The sequence below is a fragment of the Microcaecilia unicolor genome, chromosome 10 (assembly GCF_901765095.1).
Source record: "Microcaecilia unicolor chromosome 10, aMicUni1.1, whole genome shotgun sequence".
NCBI classification, from domain to species: Eukaryota; Metazoa; Chordata; class Amphibia; order Gymnophiona; family Siphonopidae; genus Microcaecilia; species Microcaecilia unicolor.
The window spans coordinates 173,151,881-173,164,406 of NC_044040.1; the positions used below are offsets into that span (position 1 = coordinate 173,151,881).

At 48.2% G+C, this 12,526-nt stretch overlaps 2 protein-coding genes across 3 annotated transcripts in view; both read left to right on the top strand.

The window, feature by feature from the left end:
* The window catches only part of LOC115479235 (vitamin K-dependent protein S-like), a 205,282-nt gene that overhangs the window by 46,797 nt on the left and 145,959 nt on the right, over nt 1-12,526 (top strand). The window lies entirely within an intron of this gene.
* Nucleotides 6,766-12,526, top strand: part of LOC115479236 (vitamin K-dependent protein S-like) — a 38,407-nt gene continuing 32,646 nt past the window's right edge. Inside the window, exons 1-2 of the mRNA XM_030217072.1 lie at nt 6,766-6,831; nt 8,623-8,814. The gene's annotated coding sequence lies outside the window, so the exon portion shown is untranslated. The remainder of the gene's footprint in view (nt 6,832-8,622; nt 8,815-12,526) is intronic.

A 12,526-nucleotide genomic window follows, 5' to 3' on the forward strand; every position in this document is an offset into this window, starting at 1 on the left:
TAAAAACAAGGGCTTGATTAGGAAGAGCCAGAAGCTTGTCAAATAATAGAGAAAATCCACAGAACAAATAATAAAACAGCACCATGGTTTTAAATGTTTTGTTTGAAAGCTGTTGTATTCAGTGAGCAGTAAGAAATGGGCACTCAAGCACTGTGATGCTTAGTGAGTGAACATGCATAGCAGAGCCAGTGCTAGATTGACATTAGAGAACCCCCACTTCCCAATTTTACTGCTGGTCCTAACCTCCTTTGCTGGTAGCAACTGCTCCAGCACATCTCCCTTGATCTCCTTTCTGCATAGCAACCACTTCTCTCCCCCTTCGCCCAGCACCATTACATTTCCAGCCTCTTCTTTTCTCCCTCCCACATAATGTAGAAAGGTATAGAGAGGACGGCATGGCATGTGAAAAGCTGGTACAGAAGCAAAGTTTGAATCCGTTTTCTACCATTGCCTGCACTACTTTAAGCCTGGTGCAGTGTTAATATTGTTGTTCTCTTTTGACAGCTGTATTTGTGCTGCCAGGTTATCCACCTTAGAGGGCTGTGTCCGTGGAGCATGTGTCTGAAGTATTAGAGAGACCACTCAGCACTTTTTGTGTTAAGAAATTAACACTATAATCACCATCATATGACTGGAGTAAATCCGTCCTCTCTTTTTGTTACATAGTAGTAGTTTGGTGCTTGTAGTTGATTGCAGTGTTGCCACAGTTGGAGCTCAGCACCTGATGTCACTGTGAAAATGTGCTAGGGTCAGTGGTGTGCTGGAGCCGGCTCGCAAGAGCCGCTTGTTAAATTTACTGGCATCTTGCGAGCCGGTTGTTGGGCAGTGCGAGCCGGCTCACCTCTGCTCCCCCGTTGCCCCGGTCCATCATCCATCTGCCCTCTGCTCCCACCCCGACAGACCTGGTTTCCTTCCCGCGCCGCTGCTTGCCTTTAAAAATTTTATTTTCCCTCGAGGCGCGCCGCTGTTGAAGCGAAGGCAGCAGGCTCAGCTGAGTTCCAGCCTTCCGTTCCGTTCTCTTCCCTCGCATCATGGCTCCGCCCTCGCGCAAACAGGAAATACGTCCGAAGAGGGCGGAGCCAGCTGGAACTCAGCTGAGCCTGCTGGAACTCAGCTGAGCCTGCTGCCTTCGCTTCAACAGCGGCGTGCCTCGAGGGAAAATAAAATTTTTAAAGGCAAGCAGCGGTGCGGGAAGGAAACCAGGTCTGTCGGGGTGGGAGCAGAGGGCAGATGGATGATGGACGACCGGGGCGGGGGGGGGGAGGGGGGCTCGAAGAAGGCAGATGAAGGGGAGGAGGCAGGGGGGAGACGAGGGTTGCTGGACATGGGTGGATCATGGAGGGGATGGCAGGAGGAGACGAGGGTTGCTGGACAGGGTGGATGGAGGGGAGAGGAGGGTCGCTGGACATGGGTGGATGGAGCATGGAGGGCAGGGGGGAGAGGAGGGTTGCTGGACATGGTGGATGGAGGGCATGGGGGAGAGGAGGGTTGCTGGACATGGGTGGATGCAGTGCAGGGGGAGAGGAGGGTTGCTGGACATGGTGGATGGAGGGCAGGGGGAGAGGAGGGTTGCTGGACATGGGTGGATGGAGGGGAGGGTTGCTGGACATGGGTGGATGGAGCATGGAGGGCAGGGGGGAGAGGAGGGTTGCTGGACATGGGTGGATGCAGTGCAGGGGGGAGAGGAGGGTCGCTGGACATGGGTGGATGGAGCATGGAGGGCAGGGGGAGAGGAGGGTTGCTGGACATGGTGGATGGAGGGCAGGGGGGAGAGGAGGGTTGCTGGACATGGGTGGATGCAGTGCAGGGGGGAGAGGAGGTCGCTGGACATGGTGGATGGAGGGCAGGGGGGAGAGGAGGGTTGCTGGACATGGTGGATGGAGGGCAGGGGGAGAGGAGGGTTGCTGGACATGGGTGGATGGAGGGGAGGGTTGCTGGACATGGGTGGATGGAGCATGGAGGGCAGGGGGGAGAGGAGGGTTGCTGGACATGGGTGGATGCAGTGCAGGGGGGAGAGGAGGGTCGCTGGACATGGGTGGATGGAGCATGGAGGGCAGGGGGAGAGGAGGGTTGCTGGACATGGTGGATGGAGGGCAGGGGAGAGGAGGGTTGCTGGACATGGGTGGATGGAGGGCAGGGTTGCTGGACATGGGTGGAGGATGGGGGAGAGGAGGGTCGCTGGACATGGTGGATGGAGGGCATGGGGGAGAGGAGGGTTGCTGGACATGGGTGGATGCAGTGCAAGGGGAGAGGAGGGTTGCTGGGCATAGGTGGATGGAGGGCAGGGGAGAGGAGAGGAGGGTTGCTGGACATGGGTGGGGGCAGGGGGAGAGGAGGTTTGCTGGACATGGGTGGATGCAATGCAGGGGGGGAGAGGAGGGTCGCTGAACATGGGTGGATGGAGGGCAGGGGGAGGAGGGTTGCTGCTGGACATGGGTGGATGGAGGGCAGGGCAGGGGGCAGAGGAGGGTTGCTGGACATGGATGGAGGGGGGGAAGAGTGAGGAATGAGATGAGAAGAGGGAAAAGGAAGAGAGGAGAATAACTGCACATGGATGAATAGGCTGAAGCTGGATCCACTGGACAGTCAAGTCTGCGGAGGACCCAGCTTTTACTTACAGATGTAGGGCAAGAAATGAAGAAGAAAGGCGGAAAAAAGAAATAAATGGAAAGGAAGCCCTGGAAATGGAGTTAAGAGGACAGATAGCAGAATCGGATACTGGGCCGGCATGATCAGAAAAACAGTCACCAGACAACAAAGGTAGAAAAAATCATTTTATTTTCATTATAGTGTTTGGAATATGTCCACTTTGAGAATCAGGTGCTCAACATTAAAAGTTTATTTTTATTTATTTATTTATGGCATTTTATCCCACATTAAACATGAATTAGATTGCCCCCCCCCCCCAGGCTCTCTCCCCGGCTATAACCAGCTCTGCAATTTGGGGGGGGGGGGCGCAGAGGTGGACCGGGGAGAGAGCCTGTTGTTAAACATTTACCAGCACACCACTGGTTAGGGTTGTTGCTGCAGGAATGTAGCTCCTGATATGGTGCTACAGTGGAATTAAAAGGAGGTTCCCACTATCACAGTACTGTAGTGAAAATATCCAAAAAGCACTGACATTTGAGACACAGCTCCCTATGTAAGTGATTATTTTCTTCATCATAAATCCATATTTATGTCAAATTAATCTGCAGCCCCCACCCCCTCCCTTCCCCGTTTCTGTATTCTGTGGCCAGTCTTAGCCTGTGAAAGGCAAAAACACACGGTGGATCCAAAAAAAAGGTCCTCTCACAATGAGTGTCTTCCTGAACAAGGTCTTTATTAACAGTAGCAGAATTGACCCGACACGTGACGTGTTTCGGCCGTGAGGCCTGCGTCAGGGGTCTAGCGTTATCTGTAGAGAAAAGTGCCTTGTAGGTCAGATGAAAAAATAGCACTAAAGCTGCTAAAAGCGATATCTTACACAAGAGTACGCTGTGCAGCTTTGTCATACGCTAATAATTACATTCCTCCTATTACAGATTCAACTATAGATTCCCTTACACTGCCACTGTGACCTAGCCATTAATAATTTAGAGAGAAGGAAGAAGTGAGACGGGAAATGCTGGCCTAATGCCTTGGGATCCATGTTTCTTCCTTATTGTATCTCTATCTTCAGCTTGCTTCTCTTCGCACTGTTTGACTAGTCTGTAAACTCCATCGAGGAGGGACAGTCTTCTCTGTGCACCTGTAAAGCTATGTTCAGTAGTAGTAGTGTTGGCACACACAGTCTTCAGTTTCCTGAACCTGCTGTCACCACAGACTAATATCTAGCCATCCTCCCTTGCCCTTTGCAGCACCCTCTGTATCTATACCAAGCACACTGCAATTATGTCACTGTTTTTGTTGCTACCAGCTTTCGTTCCCAGCTAGACTATCACATGGGTTCACTACCTATTTCCTCACACTTCCTGAATTTCCCTTCTTCCAAGGTCAGTAAAAGTTTGTGTACCAGTGTAATGAGTGCAGTCAGTAACCACGTCATCTTGCGATCTTCATGTAATGAGATGCCTTTGAAATCAGAGGATTATAACATCTCTATATAAAAGGCACCACCAACGTTCTAAATGAAGCCTCCAGCCGGAAGTGTGAAGGGGGAGAGATATCTGGTTTCCCCATGAGTGTCTGCCCCGCCCTCGCTCTCTCTGTAACCAGGGCCGGTCTTAGCAAGTGCGGGGCCCTATGCAGACCAATTTGGTGGGGCCCCATCCTAGCCCCGCCCCCACCCCCGCCCCACCCCATTATTAAATTTTTAGAACATTTTTTATTTATGAAATTTCAAATAAACACAAATGAAGCTAAATTTGTACAGAAAAACTGATTGAAATAATAAGCACAATGCTATCATGAAAACCCCCCTCACCAGAAATTATTCAGTTCAAGTCCACTACAATTAGTAGTTCCAATTCTCATAACCCCGGGGGGTCAGAGGTGCGGACACACAATCTCTCCACTGCAAAACACTATACACAAACTTGTGCAAAAACACACTCATAACCTTACCAAACCATAACAGCACTAAATCCAAGGACAGGACAAGCTACAACCTTATGCGTGGAAAGGCAGAACTGTAATTACACCAGGCTCTAAAATACCAATATACTACCTCGTGAAAAAAGCAAAACAAAAGGGCTGCAAATACTACACACTAGCAGGATACTGCACCTTGATCATACATGAAAAACACATGACACAACAGATATGAAGGCAAAATACTGAACTGAAAAGTTACCTCAAGAAGTCAGACTCAGCATGCAGCAATACTAGAAAAATTGAAACTTAAATGCAAAATACCACAGATGCACATTTCCAAAATCTGACACATTCCAATTAATAAATTCTGAATAAAATACTTTTTTCTACCTTTGTTGTCTGATCATTTAGTTTTTCTATTCGCTTTGGTCCCGGTGTCTTCTGTTTTATGCAGTGTCTTCTTTCCATATGATATTTTTTCTCTCACCATGTCCACCATCCTCCTGTGTCCTTATGTGTTCTGTCTACCATCTGTAAATCCTCTCTCCCTGGGCCCTGCCCTCCCATCCATGTCCATCCTTCTTCCTCTCTCCCCTTCCCTCCTCCATCTGTCCATATCCAGCAATTCTCCTCCCTCCCCTCCATATCCAGCAATTAATCCTCTCTCCCTGGGCCCTGCCCAGTCCCATCCATATCCATCCATGCCCATCTGGCCCCGACCCCCTCCATTCATTCCTATCCAGCAATGCCCCTCTCTCCCTGAGTCCTACCCTCCCTTCCATCCATGCTTATCTGTCCCCTACCCCCTCCATTCATCCCTATCCAGCAATTTCCCTCTCTCCCTGAGCCCTGCCCAGTCCCATCCATATCCATCCATGCCCATCTGGCCCCGACCCCCTCCATTCACTATCCAGCACTGCCCCTCTCTCCCCCTGAGTCCTACCCTCCCTTCCATCCATGCTTATCTGTCCCCTACCCCCTCCATTCATCCCTATCCAGCAATTTCCCTCTCTCCCTGAGCCCTGCCCAGTCCCATCCATATCCATCCATGCCCATCTGTCCCCTGCCCCCTCCATTCATCCCTATCCAGCAATGCCCCTCTCTCCCTGAGCCCTACCCTCCTATCCATCCATGCCCATCTGTCCCCTGCCCCCTCCATTCACCCCTATCCAGCAATTCCTCTCTCTCCCTTCCATGAACCCTGCCCTCCCATCCATGCTCCTCTCTCCCCTGCCCTCCGCTCCCATGTCCCAACTGCCCGCCCGCCCTCTTCTCCCCCCCCCCCTAGATCCCTTTCCTTTTTTGTTTCTTTTAAATTTACCTCCGTCCGGCAGCACAGCGTCAGTGAAGGAGGCGGCGCTTCCGAGTCCCGACGTCTCTAGCCTTCCCTTCACTCAGGGGCCCGCCTTTTCTGACGTCATTTCCTTGACGTCAGAAGAAGGTGGAACACTGAGCGAAGGGAAGGGGGAAGGCTAGAGACGTAGGGACTCAGTAGCGCCGCCTACTTCACTGATGCTGCGCTGCCGGACAGAGGTAAATTTAAAAGGAAGGTAAATTTAAATAGCGCTGGGAATCGGGAGCGGAGGAGGCTGACCGGGGCCCCCTTAAGCCGCCTCGGTCGCCTCCCCTTAAGATCGTCCCTGTCTGTAACACAAACAGTGAAGGAAAACACAGCAAAGCACGAAATCAAATCGCTCTCTCTGTAACAGTGAAGACTCAGAGGGGGAGGGGAGAGAGGGCAGAAGTCCTCACTATCTCTGTAACACAAACACAGCACAGCAAGAAACTTAACACTGAGGACTCGACTCCGAGGGGGAGGGGACAGACAGCACAGGGGAAGGGAGAGAGGGGCAGAGGGCAGGGACACACACACTCCCACATGCACACAGAAGAAAACCTTGCTAGCCCCCGTTTCATTTGCATCAGAAACGGGCTTTTTTTTACTAGTAATGAAATATATTTCCCCTAATCAGGGTTTCAGAGAGGGCAGTTGTAACCAGGACAGTTTCACCTGAGGCCAAATGATTGTAAAAGGCTGGCAGGTCATAAAGACATCAGTATATTTGGCAAGTTTTGGTTTCCAAATGTTTAATTGATCCAGGGTTCAAAACAGTTCTTGATAGTTCAGAACCCTATATAAAACTGACTAGGCATCAGTCTTTAGACCTGCATGTTATATGATAACTTTTTTCTCTGTACTTATATACAGAGCATGGTGCACCTTTGGAGACAAGCAAATCCACAAATATCTGCACCTGGGAATTGGGATCACCTTACTGCTCTGCTTTTGGAACTCCATTGGCCTAACCTGACAAGGTAAAACGTTAAAATAGTTTAATCTGTGTTGTCACTTGGTTTCCAGTATATAAACTACATGATTTGACAGTGTATACAGATAGAAAATCTATTTGCGTTTTGTGAAGTTTTTAATACAGAACTTCAATGATTTGAGGGTGAAAAGGGTGACTTTTTGAAAATAACTTTTCTTCCAGATTTCACCACCAGTAGTGACTGCATTAAAGGATCCCAGGAATTATGTGGGTTTAGAGCTTTTTACTGAGCTCTAGAAGTACTAATCAACATACACATTGCTGAGCAACTGTGATGAGCGTTTGGGTATGATAAGTTCCTGCTCTAAAGAACTTACAGTCTAAGGGGCCATTTACTGATGGTGCTGGTATTTTTATTATAGGGCTCATATGCAGTAGGCCCGGAGGCAAATAATGCCCATCTATAGCATTAATAAATGACTCCCTGATAACCTGATATAACTAGAGTGATGCCCCAAAGTTTCAGTAGTGGGATTTGAACCCTGGCTTTCCTGTGTCTGTCCATTCTTCTAACCACTTCCAATTATAGCTCATTTTCAGTGTCTTATTTTGTAGTATGCAAAGAAAGGTTTGTCCGATGTTCCTCCTTTCTACAATTAGGGGGTCAGTTCATTACCCTTGAAATTTAGGTCTTCACTAAATACAGTAGCTGCATATCAGGTTTTTCCAAATGTTAAATGGTCAGGAAAAAAAGGCAATATTTTGCCACTCTTCTTACTGTTATGAAACACTCAGTTATTTGGATGGGCTCTAAAAATAGCTGGAAGGTGCATCAAGTGTACTCTTTAGTTCTGCCTCCAGAGGGTTATTGGCCCAACTGGGTATGTAGTTTCATTTCACTTTCCCCAGGCCTCTACTCTAAATAGATTTACTGCTGTATATGGCAACCTCAGTAGCAGCCTATCTTCCATTATTTCCTTGGGAGGGAAATTATTTTCTCTTTCTTCTATGGAAAATCATGAAATCTGACTCTGCCATTCCTCAAGGACCAGCTGAAGGAAAGTCAGTGGATAGTTTCCAGAGAGAGCTGAGCTGTTGGCCAATTTTGGATCTCATTGAGGATATGACTATGAGCACAAGATGCCTGCATTTTTTTATTTCCGGCATCTCAACTAGTATATTGCATTGCACCCTTTAAATGGCCATGCCTGTGCTACTGAGCTATAACTGACAGTCGTCATGTATTCTTTGGTGAAACGCAGACTTTTATTTAAAAGGGGCAAGATAAAATGAGGGACAGCAGTAGTTACTTGTGTGGTCAAGAAGTGTGTTCGTTGGTGTGTGTTTACATATAACTACCTATATGCATGTAGCATGCACCCCTGCTCACAGCAGTGACAGCAAGAGGCATGCAGTGCGAACGTATAATAGCTGTGTTGTGGAACTCCCATATCATTCAAAAAGGTGGTAAATAAATCTAAATAAATACCTCCCATTGTCTCAGGTACCCACTTACACTGTAAGCTCTTTGGGGAAGGGGTATGTTATACCTGAAAAAATATCACCACTGTATAACACTGTATGTCTAATAATGCTATATAAACAAATAGTGTTATTACTTCAACTTAAGATATGTTCAAAAACCAATCCACTGTCATGGTCACCTATACCCAGACTCATAAGGCACACATCATTTCTATAGGTTGAACTTTAGTGGGACAGAATAGGAGAAAGCTTACCTATCCTGACACTATGAAATAGAATTTTGGAAATAAATATTGATGTTTATCTTAACGTTCCTGTGAAAATATTGTTAATGTTGTATGTTTCCCCATAGTTCTTTATCATCCTTTGATTTTCGTACCTATGATTCAGAGGGAATTATTTTTCATGGTGAAATTGATGGGCCTGGGAGCTGGTTTTTTTAGCTTTACGACAGAGACAGTTGGAGATTCAGATGAGCAATGAACATGGACAAATGATGATATCCCAGTTGGGACCCAACATTAGCGATGGAAAATGGCGAAGGGTAAGTAAAAACATCTCTCTGGCTTTTCTCCCATTGTCTCTATGAAGAAAATGCTTACTGCATTTGGTCCTGTAATTGGTATTTCTTTTTCTACTTTAGAGTAAAAAAATTATTTTATTGATCCAGGGCTGAATTTAAGATTGCAGTACTTTTAGGTAGAAGACCAGGGGAGGAGGGGCCCTCAAAGATTAAGCTGTGTTTTTGTGATAGGAATTAGCTATTTGGCTTATACCTATCTACTTTAGTATTATGTTATAGGCAGCAGAAGGGGAAGGCCACTGGGGCAATGCCCTGACCAAGATTTGCATAGCGCAGCATCAGTAGCTAGAGAGTTTGGAGATTGGACTGGATATTAGTAGGTGATACATCAAATTTATTAAATATAACATTTAATTGGATTTAGCTCACACCTTTTTCAGTAGTAGCTCAAGGTGAATTACATTCAGGTGCACAGGTATTTCCCTGTCACCAGAGGGCTTACAATCTAATTTTGTATTGAGGCAGTGAAGGGTTTGCAGAGGTCACAAGGAGCTACAGTGGAATTTGAACTGGGCTTCCCTGGTTATCAATCCAATGCTCTAAAAACTGCATCCTAGCCGAATGAGTATTGCTCATTTGGAGGCAGGTTGTCTAAGGCTAATATTAGAGCCAGACAGCGGCATTGTTTAATCTGTCGCAAAATGATGTGAATCTGCTAATTTGGGTCTTAATGTAAGATATGAACGGCAAGCTTCATTCTATAATTGATACAATGTTAGATTCGTATCTGATTTCCCATCAGTGTTAAAATTACAGCAACCAAGATCCTTTTAAGGTGTGTTCACACCATTTTGCGGTAGCACACAGCAGTGCCATAGCCAGGCAGCCAGTTTTGGTTGGGCCTGAGCCCAAAGTGGGTGTGCACTAAATTTTCTGTGTTCCCACCGTACTCCAAATAAATACTTTAGCTAATGAGGATCCCCAAGCTCTGTCAGCTGAAGATTTCCTCCAAAGGTGGACAGAACTCCCTTGAACCAAGCTTGGCAGGCAGCAGCAACATACCTGAGCCACAAATCCCAGCACCCCATGCATGCTTAGTTGTCAGTGGCTCAAGGATGCTTCCAACTGCATGGCTTGGTAGAAGTTTTGGCTGCCTTTTGGAGGAGGTCCTCAGCTGGCGATGCTTAGAGATCCCCCACTAGCTACAGTAAGGGTCAGAATTGGTACTGGACATATGAGGGCCCAGGTCAGAAAATAAAGGCGGAGGGGCTCCGATCCCCTCTTCCCTGCTTCCCCTCCGATCTCCCACTTGCCATTACTGTGACACTGACAAGAGGCTCACCAAATATAGAACAAGGGATCACAAATAAAACTATGTACACAACAATTGAACTGGAAACCCCAAGAAGTTAAACCTGGCATGTACTGCTACACTGAAGAGGAAAAAAAACAGAAATGCATTTCCTTTTCTACTGAACACAATGCAAAGATATCTGCTACAAACATTTAATTTCACATATTCCATTTAAATCATTCAAAATAAAATGCCTTTTGTTTTTTAATCTTTGAACATTATGTTGGTTCTAGTTTCTCTCTTCTGCTTTTCATTCCCGCTTCTGCTAATTCTCCTTCAAGTGGCTGCTGTCCATTTGTGTTTTCTCCTCTCTCATTCCATTCCCTCCACACACCTGCCTCTGACATTTTCCTCTGTTTGTCTCTGTCCACTCAAATTTCACCCTTTCTTACCCTCCTTTTACTTTTCAGCTACCTATCAAATTTCCATATCCTTCTCATGCTCACTAGTTTTCCCCATCTCACTGCTTCCTCAGCCTTCCTTTCCTTTTTATCTTTAATCTAATCTCCATTACCATATTTCTATACCCTGTAATCACTATCATTCTCTTATTAGTTTCCTTCCCACCGACCTCTTTCCCCCTCTTGGCCTATCCACATGGTTCCACCACTCCTAGCATCTTTTTTTTTGTTACATTTGTACCCCGCGCTTTCCCACTCATGGCAGGCTCAATGCGGCTTACATGGGGCAATGGAGGGTTAAGTGACTTGCCCAGAGCCACAAGGAGCTGCCTGTGCCTGAAGTGGGAATCAAACTCAGTTCCTCAGTTCCCCAAGACCAAAGTCCACCACCCTAACCACTAGGCCACTCCTTCTACCCTTTTAGCCCAGTATCTGCTTCGTCTTTCACCCACCCCACCTCATAGTCTGACATCTCCCTGTCCTCGCCTCCTGCTCCCTCCCCTGTGGTCTAGCATTCCTCCCTCTCTCTCTCTACCTCTCCCTCCCCCACCCTGGTTGTCCAGCACTTCTCTGATCTTCCCCCATCCATCTTAAGCATCTCTTGAAAGGGTTGCCAGCAGCAGTTCCGAAATGCTTGCCTGCCACTGTCACCAGCACCTCCCCTCTGCCGTGTTCCACCCAGGCAGAAACAGGAAGCTGTGTCAGAGGGAGTAGGATGCAGCAGAGGAGAGAAGCACTGGGTCAGCGAGAGGCAGCGTGTGGGAATCGCTGCTGCTTCTGGTGACCTTTTCAAGAGACGTTTAAAGCAGGGAGGGAGATATAGGACCACAGGAGCTTTCTATGCTGGCGCTGTCAAAGGTGTACCGCTGCTGTGTGGACCTGAGTCCACTCTGGGTATGCATATGACACACAGAGGTAGCCAATCACATCATTCCCTCACTTTTGGCCTGGGAAAAGGAGAGCAGAAAAGCACATTATTTTGTAGCTGCTGTGGAGTTGTCTGAACCATAGTTTCAGCTCCTCAGCCAAAAGTCACTTAAGCTCTGAGCACTCCGTGATTGGCTTCTGCAACTCCCGCTAGCCTGAGTGTCATTTCCAAGAACACTCCACAGCTCAGAGTCTGTCTTGCTGTTTCACTTCAACCTAGCTGGTTTTCCATTTCCAGACTGGGCAGCACAGCTCTCTGATTGTATCTGGGCTTGCGCTCTGTACATGTTGCTCCTTCTCGAGTTCCATTTCTGATTTCAAACACAAAATCTCTAGGCTCCACTTCCACTGAGGAGAGGAATGAGGAGGCTCTTATGTCCCACTGCTCCTCCCCCCCCCCCCCCCCCCCCCCCCCCCCCCCCCCCCCCCCCCCCCCCCCCCCCCCCCCCCCCCCCCCCCCCCCCCCCCCCCCCCCCCCCCCCCCCCCCCCCCCCCCCCCCCCCCCCCCCCCCCCCCCCCCCCCCCCCCCCCCCCCCCCCCCCCCCCCCCCCCCCCCCCCCCCCCCCCCCCCCCCCCCCCCCCCCCCCCCCCCCCCCCCCCCCCCCCCCCACACACCCCCCCCCCCCCCCACACACACTCCTCCACAGCTTTCTGCTCTTTCAGGTGGAGCTCATTGATCTTTCTGTACATGTACTTTTCCTTTAACCCTAGCATTGCTATTCGCCCTGTTAAACAAGTAGCCCAACATCCACAGGGAAAATTATTTGCCTTGAATTTCAGCTCTTATATTGCACATAAGTATTGCCATACTGGGAAAGACCAAAGGTCCATCAAGCCCAGCATCCTGTTTCCAACAGTGGCCAATCCAGATCACAAATACCTGGCAAGATCCCCAAAAAGTACAAAACATTTTATACTGCTTATCCCAGGAATAGTGGATTTTCAACAAAGTCCATTTAATAACGGTCTATGGATTTCTCCTTTAGAAGCCGGCCAAACCTTTTTTAAACTCCGCTAAGCCTAACACCTTTATCACATTCTCTGGCAACGA